Here is a 14734-nt window from a genome sequence, read left to right as displayed (position 1 = left end):
TCGGCCCACGATGTTGTATCAAACTTTTACCCTCATCCTAAGGTCTATCTAACCTCCACCCCTACCTTATATTGTCATCCATTTGCTTGTCTAATAGCCAATTAAATGCCCCTAACGAGGCTGACTTCACTACCCTCTCCGGCATTGCATTCCACTCCCCTACGACTCTGAGTAAAGAAGGATGGATACCTTTTCTACTTCTGCAACTAAAATTTCGTACCAAGGTACTTTGTCCCTGAGATGACACCGTCTGAGGTGACATTGTACTCTTGTACCGTGTATTGAATACATGTGATAATAAAACCTAAATCTAAATCTAATGCATAGCAGGACACTGGGAAGCTTAGAGGAGAAAAGGGATGCTGGGGTGCTTGTTCATAAATTCCTGAAGGGGTCAGGACAGGCTAGTAAGGGTTGTTACAAAGACATATGGGACATCTCCCTTTATCAGTCGTGGCGTAGATTCTAAGAATGGGGAGGTCACTTTGGAGCTGTTTAAAAGTTTGTTTCGGCCACAGCTGGAGTCGTGTGTGGCGTTTTGGTCACCACCCATTAGGCCTTGTTAGCCCTCCAGAGTTCGTTAGCCCACATTTTTCCTGGTTGAGTTCCAATTGCTGTGCCCAGCTGACCAGTCAGTTGATCTCCTCCTGAAGTTTATTCATCCTGCCTGTCAACCAATTTTAGATCCAGTGTGCCACTTTGCCTTTGATCCCATGGCTGTTATTTACATGACCATTCCACCGATATCCTCCTCACTGAATTAGTGATTTGCTAGCGACACGGTCATACACTCTGTGTTTAAGCTGAAATGATGAATCTCATTGACAAATTTCAAGGGCCCTTGTGGCAAGCCCTGCACAACCCCACTCAAAGCAAACATCCTGTCAGATAGATATCTCTCTACCGTCAATCACCCTGTGCTCTCTGCCTCAGCCAGTTTTGGCTCCAGTGTGCCTCTTTGCCTTTGATCCCGTTGACTGCTGTTTTCTTGATCACTCTGCCAAGGGGGGCTTTACTAAGTCCACATCAAATGCATAAGCTCATCAACACTCCAACATCTCCTCAAAAAAGGATCAAATTTCTGAAATGTGACCTCATCTTAACAAATCCATACTGACTATCCCTGATTAATTCATGCAAGTACATTCTACCCCTAAGAATGCCTCTTTATAGCTTCTCCAGTGCTGAGATTATTCTGACTGGCCATAAATTTCTTGGTCTGTTCCTCTCTCCGTTTGTTCATAGTAGGACAACGTTAATAGTCCCTAGAGTCAGTAATTAAGAAAGCGCATGTAATGTCGTTTATCTCAAGAGGGTTGGAATATAAAAGCAGCAATGTGCCTCTGAGGCTTTATAAGGCTCTCGTTAGGCCCCATTTAGAATACTGTGTCCAATTTTGGGCCCCATGCTTCAGGAAGGACATTCTAGCCCTGGAGCGTGTCCAGCGTAGATTCACACGGATGATCCCTGGAATGGTAGGTTTAGCGTATGATGAACGGCTGAGGATCCTGGGATTGTACTCATTAGAGTTTAGAAGGTCGAGGGGAGATCTAATAGAAACTTACAAGATAATGAATGGTTTAGAAGGGGTGGACGCTCGGAAGTTGTTTCCGTTAGGAGGGGAGACGAGGACCCGTGGGCACAGACTTAAAATTAGAGGGGGTAAATTTAAAACTGAAATGAGACAACATTTCTTCAGCCAGAGAGTGGTGGGCTTGTGGAATTCATTGCCGCAGAGTGCATGGAGGCCGGGTTGTTGGATGCCTTCAAGGCAGAGATCGACAAATTCTTGATCTCAAAAGGAATCAAGGGCTGCGGGGAGAGTGCAGGGAAGTGGTGTTGAAATGCCCATCATCCATGATTTAAATGGCGGAGTGGACTTCATGGGCCGAATGGCCCAACTTCGACTTGTATCTTGTGGTCTTAAGGGGCTGGACATGAAGCCATTTGAGGTGAGTGTAGGTGGGGAGGGAGGGAGGGGATAGGTCACTCTGGGGAGGACGAACAGGTCAAGGGGGCGGGAGGAGCTTCATAGGTAGGGAATGGGGCTTGGCTTGAGCTGGGAGGAGCGGATGGGTAAGAGGAAGAACAGATTAGGGAGGTGGGGACGAGATGGGCTGGTTTTGGGATGCAGTGGTGGGAGTGGAGATTTTGAAGCTTGTGAAATCCACATTGATAGCATTGGGCTGCAGAGTTCCCAAGGCTCAGTTAAGGAAGGACAACAAACATTGATCAGTCAGTCATACATCCAGCAAGAAAACTTTATTTTTTTAAAAAAATAGGATGCATCTGTTAATCAAGTGGCAAAGCATTATCGAGTTTTGAGAAGATTTGTAGCTCAGGGTTCAGGTTCTGGATGTAAGATTGCTCAATGAGCTGGAAGGTTAGTTTTCAGATGATTCGTCACCATTCCAGGTAAAATCATCAGTGAGCCTCCGGTGAAGCGCTGGAGTTCGGTCCCGCTTTCTATTCAAGTGTTTCGGTTTCCTTGGGTTGGTGATGTCATTTCCTGTTCTTTCTCTCAGAGGATGGGAGATGGATTTGGAGCCAATGTGTCCTCCCTGGTGTAGTTTGTGTATGGAATGAACTGCCAGAGGCTATTATACTCACAGTATTTAAAAGTCACCTGCATGGACACATGAATAGGAAGGGTCTGGAGGGATATGGGCAACATGCTGGCAAATGGAACTAGTCAGTTACGATATCTGGTCGGCCTGAAGGGTCTGTTTCCCTGCTGTACAACTCTGCGACTCTGTCTCTTTGTCTCCCCCTCCCCCTCTCTCATTTGCTCCAGACCCACCCCCCCCCCCACACCCCCCACCCCCCACCCCCCACCCCACACCCCCCACCCCACACACAATCTCTGTCTCTCCATCTCTGTGTGTGTGCGCCTCACTCTCTGTCTGTCTGTGTCTCTCTCTCTCTCGCTGTGCACTTCTCTGTCTCTCTCCTCTTTCACTGTCTCTTTGGTCTTTGTGTGTGTGTGCCCCTCTCTCTCTGCCTCCCTCTGTGTGTGCTTCTGCCTTTCTCTCTCTCCGTCGACCCCCCACCCACTCTGCGCCGCCCCTCCCCCCGCCTTTTCCTCCATCTCTCTTACTCTCTAGCCGAGCCTCTCCACCCGCTCAGCAGGGAGCGTTGTGAGTTTCTTTCGAACAAAGTTTAAAGATCTCTGTTTGAACCCAACCCATCCGCAATCAGACTGCATTTCTAATCCCCCCCCCCTTCTCTCTCTCTCTCTCTCTCTCTCTCACACACACACACACTGTCTCTTTCTCCCTTTCAGTCAATCCCCTTCCTCTCCTGGTCCTACTCACGCCTTTTCCCACCCCCCGACTCTGCCTCGGCGATGAGTCTGCTGTCTGGATTCCTTTATCCAGGAGTGGGCTGAGGACCCAGCGGTTCGGCAGCGGGGATCATCGCACCACGCTCCTGGACCCCTACAACCTCCTGTTCTCCAGCGGCCTCCAGCATGACCACCGGGCTAGGAGCAGGCATCCGGGCTGCCGGAGCGCTCGCTGCTCAGTGGCTCGGCCCTGCGCCGCCTTTGCCGGGAGCGGGGATCCGAGGTGGGAGAAGGCCTCTTCGCCCGGCTCCTGGGCACAGCTACCTGCCTGAACAGCTGCCTGGCACCGAGCCTGCGCTCCCCGAGCACCCGGCCGCGGGTCCGCGACGCCTTCCGGGGCTGAGTAGCCGAAAACTATCTCCTACTGCAAGGTGAGAGCGGGGTTTGGGGTGAAGGGAGGACTGGGGACATGAGCACGGTCCCTGTTTCACATCCTGCGCCGCTCCTATCACAAGGCGAGGGGTTGGGAATGTATGTTTTGGGGGTGAGAATAGCCCTCCCCGGGTGAGGGAAGGCTGGTGACATTGGGAGGGTGTCTATTATACAGCCCTGCGCGGGTTTCCGTAGCCGAACAGCCTACTGCTCTCGTACTACAAGGTAAAGGGAAGGAGGGGGTTGGAATGGGGTGGGGTTTCGAGGATAGCCGTCCTGGAAGTGAGAGGACATGGTGAGAGTCACTATTGTACAGCCCAGTGACTGAATGGCTTACAGCTACTGCAAAAGGGTCGGTTTAGGAGAGGGGTGTTGTAGGGAGGTTTGGGGTCACGGGCAGAGCTGCTTTCTGCAGCTGAACAGCTACTGCCACAAGATGAGATGGGAGAAGGTGTTTTCGGAGTGAGGGGATGCCCCCTCACCCCGCCGCTGTGGGAAGTAGGATCTTTATCGCACAACCCTCCGTAGCCGAATAGCACTCCGACAAGGTGGGAAGGCAGGAGGGGCTCCTGGGGATGAGGGAAGGACAGAACCAGGGTCAGTATAAGGTTAGGGGCTGAACAGACCCCTTCCAGGGGCTCTGGGGAGCTCTTGATGCCCTGCACCAAGCGACCAGCCGAGATCGACCCGCAGCTCTCCGACTACAAGGGGACCCTGTCTCAGAGGCTGGAGCATTTCTAGCCGGAGCTCTGAGGGAAAGGGTCATCGCATCCAAAACGTTATCTCGGTACTTTTTCTTCACAGATGCTGAGCATTTTCAGCAACTTGTGTTTGCATTTCTACCCGGAGGTGGGTTTGTGGAGAGACACCATGGGAAGGGAATGGGTGTGGGGTTTGATGGGGCAGTCACAGAGACTGTCGAGAGAGAGAGAGAGGCAACCCCTGTGTCCGGGTTTGGAAAATCTCCGGCAGTGCTTCATTTCTCTCTCAGCCGAAGGCGCTGCGTGCTTTGGTTTCCTTTGCTCTTGTACTCTCTCCCCCTGTGAATAAAGCCAGAGTGAGAGAGAGAGAGTTTGTGGTGGGAGAGAGAAAAGGGACAGAAAGATGGAAATAAAGGAGCATGACAAGGGAGTGAAATTAGGGCCAGCAGAGGTGAGAGAGGGGGAGAGAATCAGAGTGAGGGAGGAAGAGTGATAAAACACAAACAAAAGAGAATGGGAGGTAACGAGGTGTTCATGAGCATGAAACAGCAGGACATGCAGCATCAGAGGCCAGGGAAGCTGATGTCAGCCTGTCTGCTGTGTTCATCTCCCTTCCTCCGTTCCCCCCCTCCTCCTGCCCCTTTGCCCCCCTCCTGCTGCCCCTTTGCCCCCCCGCCCCCTCGTCCTCCTGCCCCTTTGCCCCCACTCCTCCTCCTGCCCCTTTGCCCCCTCCTCCTCCTGCCCCTTTGCCCCCCTCCTCCTCCTGCCCCTTTGCCCCCCCTCCTCCTCCTGCCCCTTTGCCCCCCCTTCCTCTTGCTCCCTCCATTCATCCATTCCTTCTTCCAGTCAGTCCTCGCTCCCTCCCTCCCTCGCTCCCTCCCACCAGCCATCCATTCCTCCCTCCCTCGCTCCCTCTAGTCAGTCAAAACAACTAAGAAAATTACAGCACAGGAACAGGTCCTTCAGCCCTCCAAGCCTGCGCCGATCAAGATCCTCTGTCTCACCTGTCACCTATTTTCTCACGGTCTGTGTCCATTTGCTCCCTGCCCATCCACGTGCCTGTCCAAATATATCTTAAAAGACGCTAACGTGTCTGCGTCTCCCACCTCCGCTGGCAACACGTTCCAGGTGCCCACCAACCTCTGTGTAAAGAACTTTCCATGCATATGTCCCTTAAACTTTGCTCCTCTCACTTTGAACTCATGACCCCTCGTAATTGAGTCCTCCACTCTGGGGGTAAAAAGCTTTTTGCTGTTCACCCTGTCTATACCCTCATGATTTTGTTGACCTCAATCAGGTCCCCCCCAATCTCCATCTTTCTCATGAAAATAATCCTAGTCTACTCAACCTCTCTTCATGGCGAGCACCCTCCATACAAGGCAGCATCCTGGTGAACCTCCTCTGCACCCTCTCCAAAGCATCCACATCCTTTTGGTAATGTGGCGACTGGAACTGTGCACAGTAGTCCAAATGTGGCCAAACCAAAGTCCGATACAACTGCAACATGACCTTGGCAAGTCTTGTACTCAATACCCCATCCAATGAAGGAAAGCATGCCATATGCCTTCGAGACCACCCTATTGACCTGCGTTCTCACCTTCAGGGAACAATGGACCTGAACACCCAGATCTCTCTGTTCATCAATTTTCCCCAAGACTTTTCCATTTACTGTATAGTTCGTCCTTGAATTTGATCTTCCAAAATGCATCACCTCGCATTTGCCCGGATTGAACTCCATCTGCCATTTATCTGCCCAACTCTCCAGTCTACCTATGTTCTGCTGTAACCTCTGATAGTCCCCTTCACTATCGGCTTCTCCATTCCTCCCTTGTAGTGCGATTAGGCAAGACTAAGGAGGCATAGAATGGGTTAGCAAAATGCAGGGCAATGGGGACAATTGAATTGTGGAGCTGGTTTAAGGAGCAGATATTGCGTGTCCTTGATAGGTACGTCCCTGTCAGGCAGGGAGGAAGCGATCAGCTAAGGGAACCGTGGTTTACTAAAAAAAATTGTATCTCTTGTTAAGCAGAAGAGGGAGGCTGATGTGACGATGAGACCAGATGGTTCAGATGAGGTGATGGAGAGCTACAGATTAGTTAGGAAGGATTTAAAGAGAGAGTTAAGAAGAGCAAGGAGGGTACACGAGCAGACACTGGCAGGTAAATAAAGGAGACCCCGAAAGCTTTCGATAGGTATGTGAGGAATAAGAGGATGACTTGGGTAGGCATAGGGCCAGTCAAAGACAGAAGTGGGAAGTTGTGTCTGGACGCTGTGGAGATTGGAGAGGTGCTAAATTAATGTTTCTCATCTGTTTTCACTGAGGGACAGGAGAATATTGTAGAGGAGGTGACTGAGTTAGAGGCTACTAGAATTGCAAAGGGTTAAGGTTAGTAAGGAGGAAGTGTCATCAATTCCACAACGTGTGACGGTAGGTAAAGCCCCTGGGCCTGATAGGATTTTTCCGAGGATTGTCTGGGATGCTAGGGAGGAGGTGGTGGAGCCTTTGGCCTTGATCTTGGAGTCCTCATTATCTACAGGTTTCGTACCAGAGGAGTGGAGGATTGCAAATGTTGTGCCCTTGTTCAAGAGGGGCAGTAGGAATGACCCAGGCAATTATAGACCTGTGAGCCTTAGGTGTGTTGCAGGAAAAATTTTGGAAAGGATTATAAGAGACAGGATTTATAATCATCCAACAAGCAACAACTTGATTGGAGATAGTCAGCATGGATTCGTCAAGGGCAGGTCGTGTCTCACAAACCTCATTGAGTTTTTTGAGAAGGTGACCAAACATGTGGATGAGGGTCGGGCAGTTGGCGTGGTGTGCATGGACTTCAGTAAAGTCTTTGATAAGTTTCCCCATGGTAGGCTCTCGGAGAAAATACAGAGGCTCGGGATTGAGGGAGATTTAGCCATTTGGATTAGAAACTGGCTTTCGGTAAGAAGGCAACAAGTGGTGGTTGATGGAAAATATTCAGCCTGGAGTCCGGTTACGCGTGGTGTGCCTCAAGGATCTGTTTTGTGACCACTGCTGTTTGTCATTTGTATAAATGACTTGGACGCAGGAATTGGTGGATGGGTTTGTGAGTTTGCAGATGACACTAAAGTCGGTGGAGTGGTGGACAGTGTGGAAGAATGTTGCAGGTTGCAGGGAGACTTGGATAAACTGCAGAATTGTCCCGAAATTTGGCAAATGGAGATTAATATGGATAAATGTGAGGTGATTCACTTTGGGAGGAATAATAGGAAGGCAGAACACCGGGTCAACGGAAAGATTATTGGCAGTGTAGATGAGCAGAGGGATCTTGGTGTCCATCGACATAGATTCCTGAAAATTGCCACCCAGGTTGATAGTGCTGTTCAGAAGTCTGATGGTGTTTTAGGTTTCATTGGTAGAGGGATTGAGTTGCGGAGACGTGATGTCATGCTGCAACTCTACAAAACGCTAGTGCGGCCTCGGTTCGAATATTGCGTGGTCGCTCCATTACAGGAAGGATGTGGAATCGTTGGAACAGGTGCAGAGGAGATTTACCAGAATGTTGCCTGGTCTGGAGCGAAGGTCTCATGAAGAAAGGCTGAGGAACTTGGGTCTCTTCTCATTGGAGAGAAGGAGGCTCGGGGGATTTAATAGAGATATACAAGATGGTCAGTGGATTAGATAGGGTGCACAGTGAGAGTCTTTTTCCGAGGATGATGACTTCAGCTTGTACAAGGGGGTGCAGCTACACATTGAGGGGTGATGGATTTAAGACAGATGTCAGAGGCAGGTTCTTTACTCAGAGAGTGGTAAGGGCGTGGAATGCCCTGCCTGCCAATGAAGTTAACTCAGCCACATGAGGGGCATTTAAACAGCCCTTGGATCAGCATATGTTTGACAATAGGATAGTGCAGGGGAATGGGCTTCGATTAGTTCACAGGTCGGCGCAACATGGAGAGCCGAAGGGCCTGTTCTGCGTTGTGTTCTTCTATGTTCAGTTACAGTTCACAGATTACTCTACCACTCATTTTAGTGTTGTGTGAAAAGGATAATGAACATCTGCAGAAGGACGCAGAAAGTGTCAGTGAATGGACAATGGCAGATGGAGTGCAACGATGGTAAATGTGAGACTCCATTTTGGTAGCAATTAGGGCAAAATGGAGTATTAGTTAAATGGTGAAAAATTGTAGCATGCTGCTATTCCCCGGTTGAATGTTTTAAAGGCCAAGACAGACAGATCTTTGAACAGCAAAGGAATTGAGTTTAAAAATCGGGAGGGGATGCTTCAGTTGTATAGGGTGCTGGTGAGGCTTGATGTCGAATAGTTTGTACAGTTTTAGTCTCCTCACTTGAGAAAGGATGTGCTGGCAGTGGAGGGGGTGCAAAGGAGCTTCACAAGATTGATTCCACAATTGAAAATGTTGCTGTATGGGGAGAGATTGAGGAGACTTGGATTGCACTCTCTGAGACTTCGAAGAATGAGGGGTGTTCTAATAGCACCTTTTAAAATGATGAAAGAAATAGATAGGAAAGAAACACGGAAGTTGTTTCCGCTGATGGGTGAAATTACAACCAGGCGGCACAGCCTCAAAATAAGGGTGAACAGTTTGAAGACTGAGTTGAGGATGAGCTTCTTCATCCAAAGGGTTGTGAATCTGTGGAATTCTCTGCTCAGTGAAACAGTCAAGGTTCCCTGGTTGAATGTTTTAAAGGCCAAGACAGATAGATCTTTGAACAGGAAAGGAATTGAGTGTTATGGTGAATGGGAGGGTAAGTGGAACTGAGTCCGCAAAAAGATCAGCGATGACCTTATTGAATGGCGGAGCGAGCTGGAAGAGACAGATGACCTACTCCTTTATTTCTTCTGTCCATATGTCCTTAGATTGCCATCCTTGTCATTCCTCCTTCCCTGGAATAGGCCAGTTCTGAACGCTGATCAGTAGGTCTTTAAATATCTCCTGCGTATCAAATGCCGACTTGTTCAATCAAAGCTCCTCCCAATTAATACTGCTCAGCTCCTACCTAATACTGATGTAATTTTCCTTCCCCCAATTTCGTAGCTTCCCCCAAGGTCCTGATTATTCATAGCTATCTTAAAATGTAAGGAGAGGCGATCACCCCGTTTAAGAAGCTCCTGGTTCAGTGTTTTTCCCCATGTGGGAGTCAACTACAGGTTTTCTTGTTCCAAGGTTGGGGAGGAAATAGCCGAGTGGTATTATTGCTGGACTGTTAATTCAGAGACTTAGATAACATTCTGGGGACCTGTGTTCAAATCCCAGCACAGCACGTGGTGGAATTTGAATTGAATACAAAAGAAAATCATGAATGAAGAATCTAATGATGACCATGAATCCATTGTCAAATGTCAGAAAAACCCACCTGCTTCACTGATGTCCTTTCGACTGCAGACCCACAGCCAGATGATTGACTCTGAACTGTCCCCTGGGCAATTCGGGATGGACAATAAACACTGCCGAGCTAGTGATGTCGTCCTCCCATTAGCAAATAAATAAAATTGGATTCTATGTCTTCCGATTGAAGATCGTTTCTTGTTCTCACAGTAATTTCATCGCTTACAGTCAGTTTCCCTCCTGCCTGTCTTTTTGGAATGTCACGTAGCCCTGCACATTTACCTCCAGTGTTGATCTCCTTAGAACCATGTCTTTGTAATAGCTCTCAAATCATGCCCGTCAACCTGTATGTGTGCTACGAATTTGTTGATTTTGTTCTGAATACAATGAGCACGCAAGCAAAGAGTCATTAATTTTGATTTATAACTTTATTTCACCTCTTGACACTATTTACAGCTGTTTTCTGTTTCTACATGCAGTCTTTTCCAGTCCCATGCTGAGTATTGTTATCCCAATAGTTCTTTAATGTCAGTGTGTGTGTATTCCTGGGCGACTATGCTCGTGTGGTCTACGGAGTTGCGGAGGTCACGGCTCTGGGACAGCCATTTCATAGGCCTCTGCTGCAGGTAAGAAGAAAAGAAAATCTCTTGCTCTGAGCTCTGCAAACCAGGGCAATGTCAAAAAGGAACCAAGGTCAAAAGAATTTCAACAAGAATCTCAAAATTAACTGCTGAATTCACATAAGCATTCCGGGGATCGCCCAATGTAGTGGCCACAACATCCCACTTTCTATTCCTCACAAACAATCCAAAGGCTGAACTATCCGTATCCCTCTTAACGGTTATGTTTTTTGAGCTAATTTCTTGTTTCTAACTTGTGTGTATTTGTGGTGCCTTATGACTTCTTGCGTTTAGCAATTGATAAACTCACTTTCTCACTAATTCAGTAAAACCTAGTTTTATGGAATCCCCAGTGTGGAAACAGGCCATTCAGTTCAAGAAGTCCACAGCAACCCTACAAAGAGCATCCCACCCAGACCCATCCCCATTCCCGACTCTATCCCTGTCAGCCTGCATTTCCCATGGCTAATATACCTAACCTACACGTGTGTGGGCACTGTGGGTAATTCAGCATTCCCAATCCACCTAACCTGCACATCTCTGGACTGGTCAAAACAATGATTCGATTTGAATTAGTTAGAATGCAGCTGTTAACAGTAATCCTCCGTCCCTGTGTTGGAGCGAGATTTAACATTCAAGATCAAAAATGAAACACTTGAACAAGGTAGCTCAAATTGAGGTTGTTGACTTGCTCGCCGAGCTGGCTTGTTTTCATTGAGACGTTTCGTCACCATGATTGGTGACATCACCAGTAGAGCCTCCAACGAAACAATGTTACTTTACTCTGTCTGGAATTTATACTGTCCGGTCTGTTACCATGAGTACTGTCATTTCGGGTTTTGATCTGTATGGGTTTGTATGTGCGGTCCAATTGTATCTGTTTGTTGGTTGCATTATGGGTGGAGAATCACGCCACTCATATGAAACTGGGACAAGGTAACCATAGTAGCCCAAGCCAAGCGTAGACACGCAGAGGAATTCCTAGAGGCATGGTTCTCCACCCATTCTGCAGGCTCACATTCTTGGTCTCTTCAGTTTGAATATGATCACTTAACCATATCCTTTATGACAAACAACAGAGTCTTACTTCCTAAAATCTTCAAACAGGACTGTCCAGACAGATCCACTTGTTCTCATGATATCGTCTTCTGTTGGAGGGCTTCCGAAATGTCTGCATTCTTCCTCAACTGAGCATTCCTTGCGTTCGTGGTTGACAGAGCTCTCGGCCATGTCCAACCCATCTCCTACACTTTGGCCTCACCCCTGATGAGGTACCCTGGTCCTCAATGACCAACCCATCAATATCCACATCTAGAAGAACATCAGCCACGATTTCTAACAAGATCCCACCACCAGGCATATATTCCCCTCCCCTCCCTTGTCAGCCTTCCGCAGGGACCATTCCATCAGGACACCTCGGTCCACTCCTTATCCGTTCGCAACACCTCCCCATAACCCGACAGCACTTTGCATGCCACCACAGAAGGCATAACATCTGCCCATTTACTTCCTCCCGCTTCACTATCCAAGGCTTCCAGGGGAAGCAGCGATTTACCCACACTTCACTCAATCTAGTCTACTGTATTCACTGCTCTCAATATTGTCTCGCTCTGCATCGGGGAGACGAAACACAGACTGACCAACCACTTGGCTGAACACCTATATTCTGTCCATAAAAATGGCCCCAGGTTTCCAATTGCCTGTCACTTGAGCACCCCATCATGATCCCTGGCCAAAATCTCTGTCTCAGGCTTGCTGCAGTGCTCCAGTGAGTGCAAGGTTGAAGACAAAAATCTCATGTTTGCTTTGCAGAACACCTCCGCTCGGTTCGCAATCAACAACAGCACCTTCCAGTCGCCAACCATTTTAACTCCTTTAACTCCCCCTCCCATTCCTTAGACGGCATGTCCATCATGGGCCTCCTGCAGTGCCACAATGATGCCACCCGAAGTGGGCAGGAGCAGCAACTCATATTCCGCTTGGGAACCCTGCAGCCCAATGGTATCAATGTGAACTTCACAAGCTTCAAAGTCTCCCCTTCCCCCACTGCATCCCAAAACGAGCCCAACTGCATCCCAAAACCAGCCCAGCTTGTCCCACCTCCCTAACCTGTTCTTCCTCTCACCTATCCCCTCCTCCCACCTCAAGCCGCACCTCCATTTCGTACCGACTAACCTCGTCCCGTCTCCTTGACTTGTTCGTCCTCCCCGGACTGACCTATCCGCTCTCTACCTCCTCACCTACACTCATCTCTACTGGCTCCATCCACACCTCTTTAACTTGTCTGTCTCCTTTCCACCTATCTTCTCCTCTATCCATCTTCAATCCGCCTCCCCCTCTCTCCCTATTTATTTCAGAACCCTCTCCCCCTTCCCCTTTTCTGATGAAAGGTCTCAGCCCAACATCTAAGCTTTCGTGCTCCTGAGATGCTGCTTGGCCTGCTGTGTTCGTCCAGCTGCACACTTTGTGATCTCGATGTGTCTTAACAACCTCATTAAGTGAGTTCTGGAGAGAACTATGCAGGGGAGACTTAGGGTTTGTCATTCTAACTTGCCTGTCCTGAAAGATGAAAGTTGGTTTATTTTGGATGTTTGTTTCATAGCTATGAAAGATATCCTGAAAGGATTTTTCATATCTTTTGTTGAGAATTTTACCCGTTTAGTCACTCTAATCCTTTTCCTTTTTTAAAGTTTGCTTGGTAGTCATAAATTTCAAATATCGGCCGAATTTTATTCGGCTTTGTATTGGTTCTCCGTGATTCCCCGTTAATGGCTCCGTGACCTGCTAGCTAATTACAGAATTTATCATTGATGTGCCTGTCATAAAGTCTTTAGTCTTATACTATGTATTCCCAATTTCAGGAGAAAGTCCAGAGACCTTTTAAAGGTAAGGGGTTTAGAAAGAACACTTAAGTTCTATAGATCCAAGTCATGAATAGTTGATAAATTATTTGCACTTCATATTTCCAGAATCTACCCCGGAAGAGAGAGCCCAGAGAATTGCCAAAGCTGTCTGCAAGCAGTCAATTGACGTGAAGGAAAATTGGGAGCAATTGAAAACCCATGCGAGCAACTGGCAGAACAAGGTGGAAAAGGCGTTAGAGAAACTTCAAGAACTGCAGAAAGCTCTGGATGATCTTGAGTCTCGTGATAACAGCTGAGGGGGTCCACATTGATTGGCAACCTGTGAATGACCTGTTTATTGACGCATTGCAGGATCACATGGATAAAACCACAGTAAGTGCAATTACTTTACACTTCACTTATGAACAGATGTAACCGCAATGTTGTATCGAGACGATCAGTAATATGAGTAGTGAAGTAATATTGATTGAATGGTTGTTAACTTAATTTGTAAATTAAAACTTAGTTGAGCATGCCTTCTGATGATATCACATTGGTAATATGAGTATAATTGAGGATTTTATTGGTCAGTGACATCAAGTGAGTTATCTGCTTGTTGCCATGTTATCAGGACTAAAGGTGAAGTCTGACCACGCCATTTGGCCACTCCTTAGAGAGACACAACTGGTTATGATTTAACCTGAAGATCACCATGCCTCGGGCAAGTAAAGGGGTTGAGGCGAAGATCCTTTGTGGTAAGCTCACTGGTGTGGCAATTGAGCCCTCTCTGCAGGGCATCACTCTGCATCACAAACCAACTGTTCAGCCCACGGAATTTGAATAGAATTCTCATGAAGTTAGCGAGAGGGATACTACACGTGAATAGATCGATGTTTTGAAAAGCGGATGAGATATGAGCAAAAGTTTAATTGATGTGGAAGACCAGCCACAATCATCATCAATGGTGGAGCAAGCTTGAGCGGCCATGCAACATTGTGCTGCCGCTATTTGACTTGTTCAGTGGAAAGGAAGGAAGATGGTCCAAGTGTCAAAAATGCTGAAGACCACATCCTTGTACAACCTCAAAATTTGATTGTGTTCAGCATATTATCACTCCTGGTACCCCTAAATCCTGGTCTATCATCTCAGCAGCTTGACTCTGCCCAAAAGCTGGTTACTTGTGACATTTTTGAAGGATCTTCCCAAGTCTGAAAATCATTTTTGTTTTTGTGCAATCAGAGTTGGCCAGTGTGGAAGGAGGTCATTTGGCATATCATAGCTCTTTGAAATAACTCCCCAATTCGTCCCCCTCTGCTTGGCAATGACTTCAACCACTTATAAAATCTCTTTAATGGAGGGATACTTTGAAGACATCTGAAAGGAGTATTAACGATCCCAGAATACAACTGAGCCTTATTAAGTTGTTAGTTCAGATGATCAAGAGCTTGATCAAAGAGGATTGTTTGAAAAAGTGCCTTAAAAGAGGAAATGTACAGAGGCTAAGAGGTGTAGGAAGTTAGTGAGTTTTGA

This window comes from Stegostoma tigrinum, unplaced genomic scaffold (assembly GCF_030684315.1).
Source record: "Stegostoma tigrinum isolate sSteTig4 unplaced genomic scaffold, sSteTig4.hap1 scaffold_311, whole genome shotgun sequence".
Taxonomy (NCBI): Eukaryota; Metazoa; Chordata; class Chondrichthyes; order Orectolobiformes; family Stegostomatidae; genus Stegostoma; species Stegostoma tigrinum.
The sequence above is the reverse complement of the archived record's forward strand: the minus strand, read 5'-3'. Positions refer to the sequence as shown.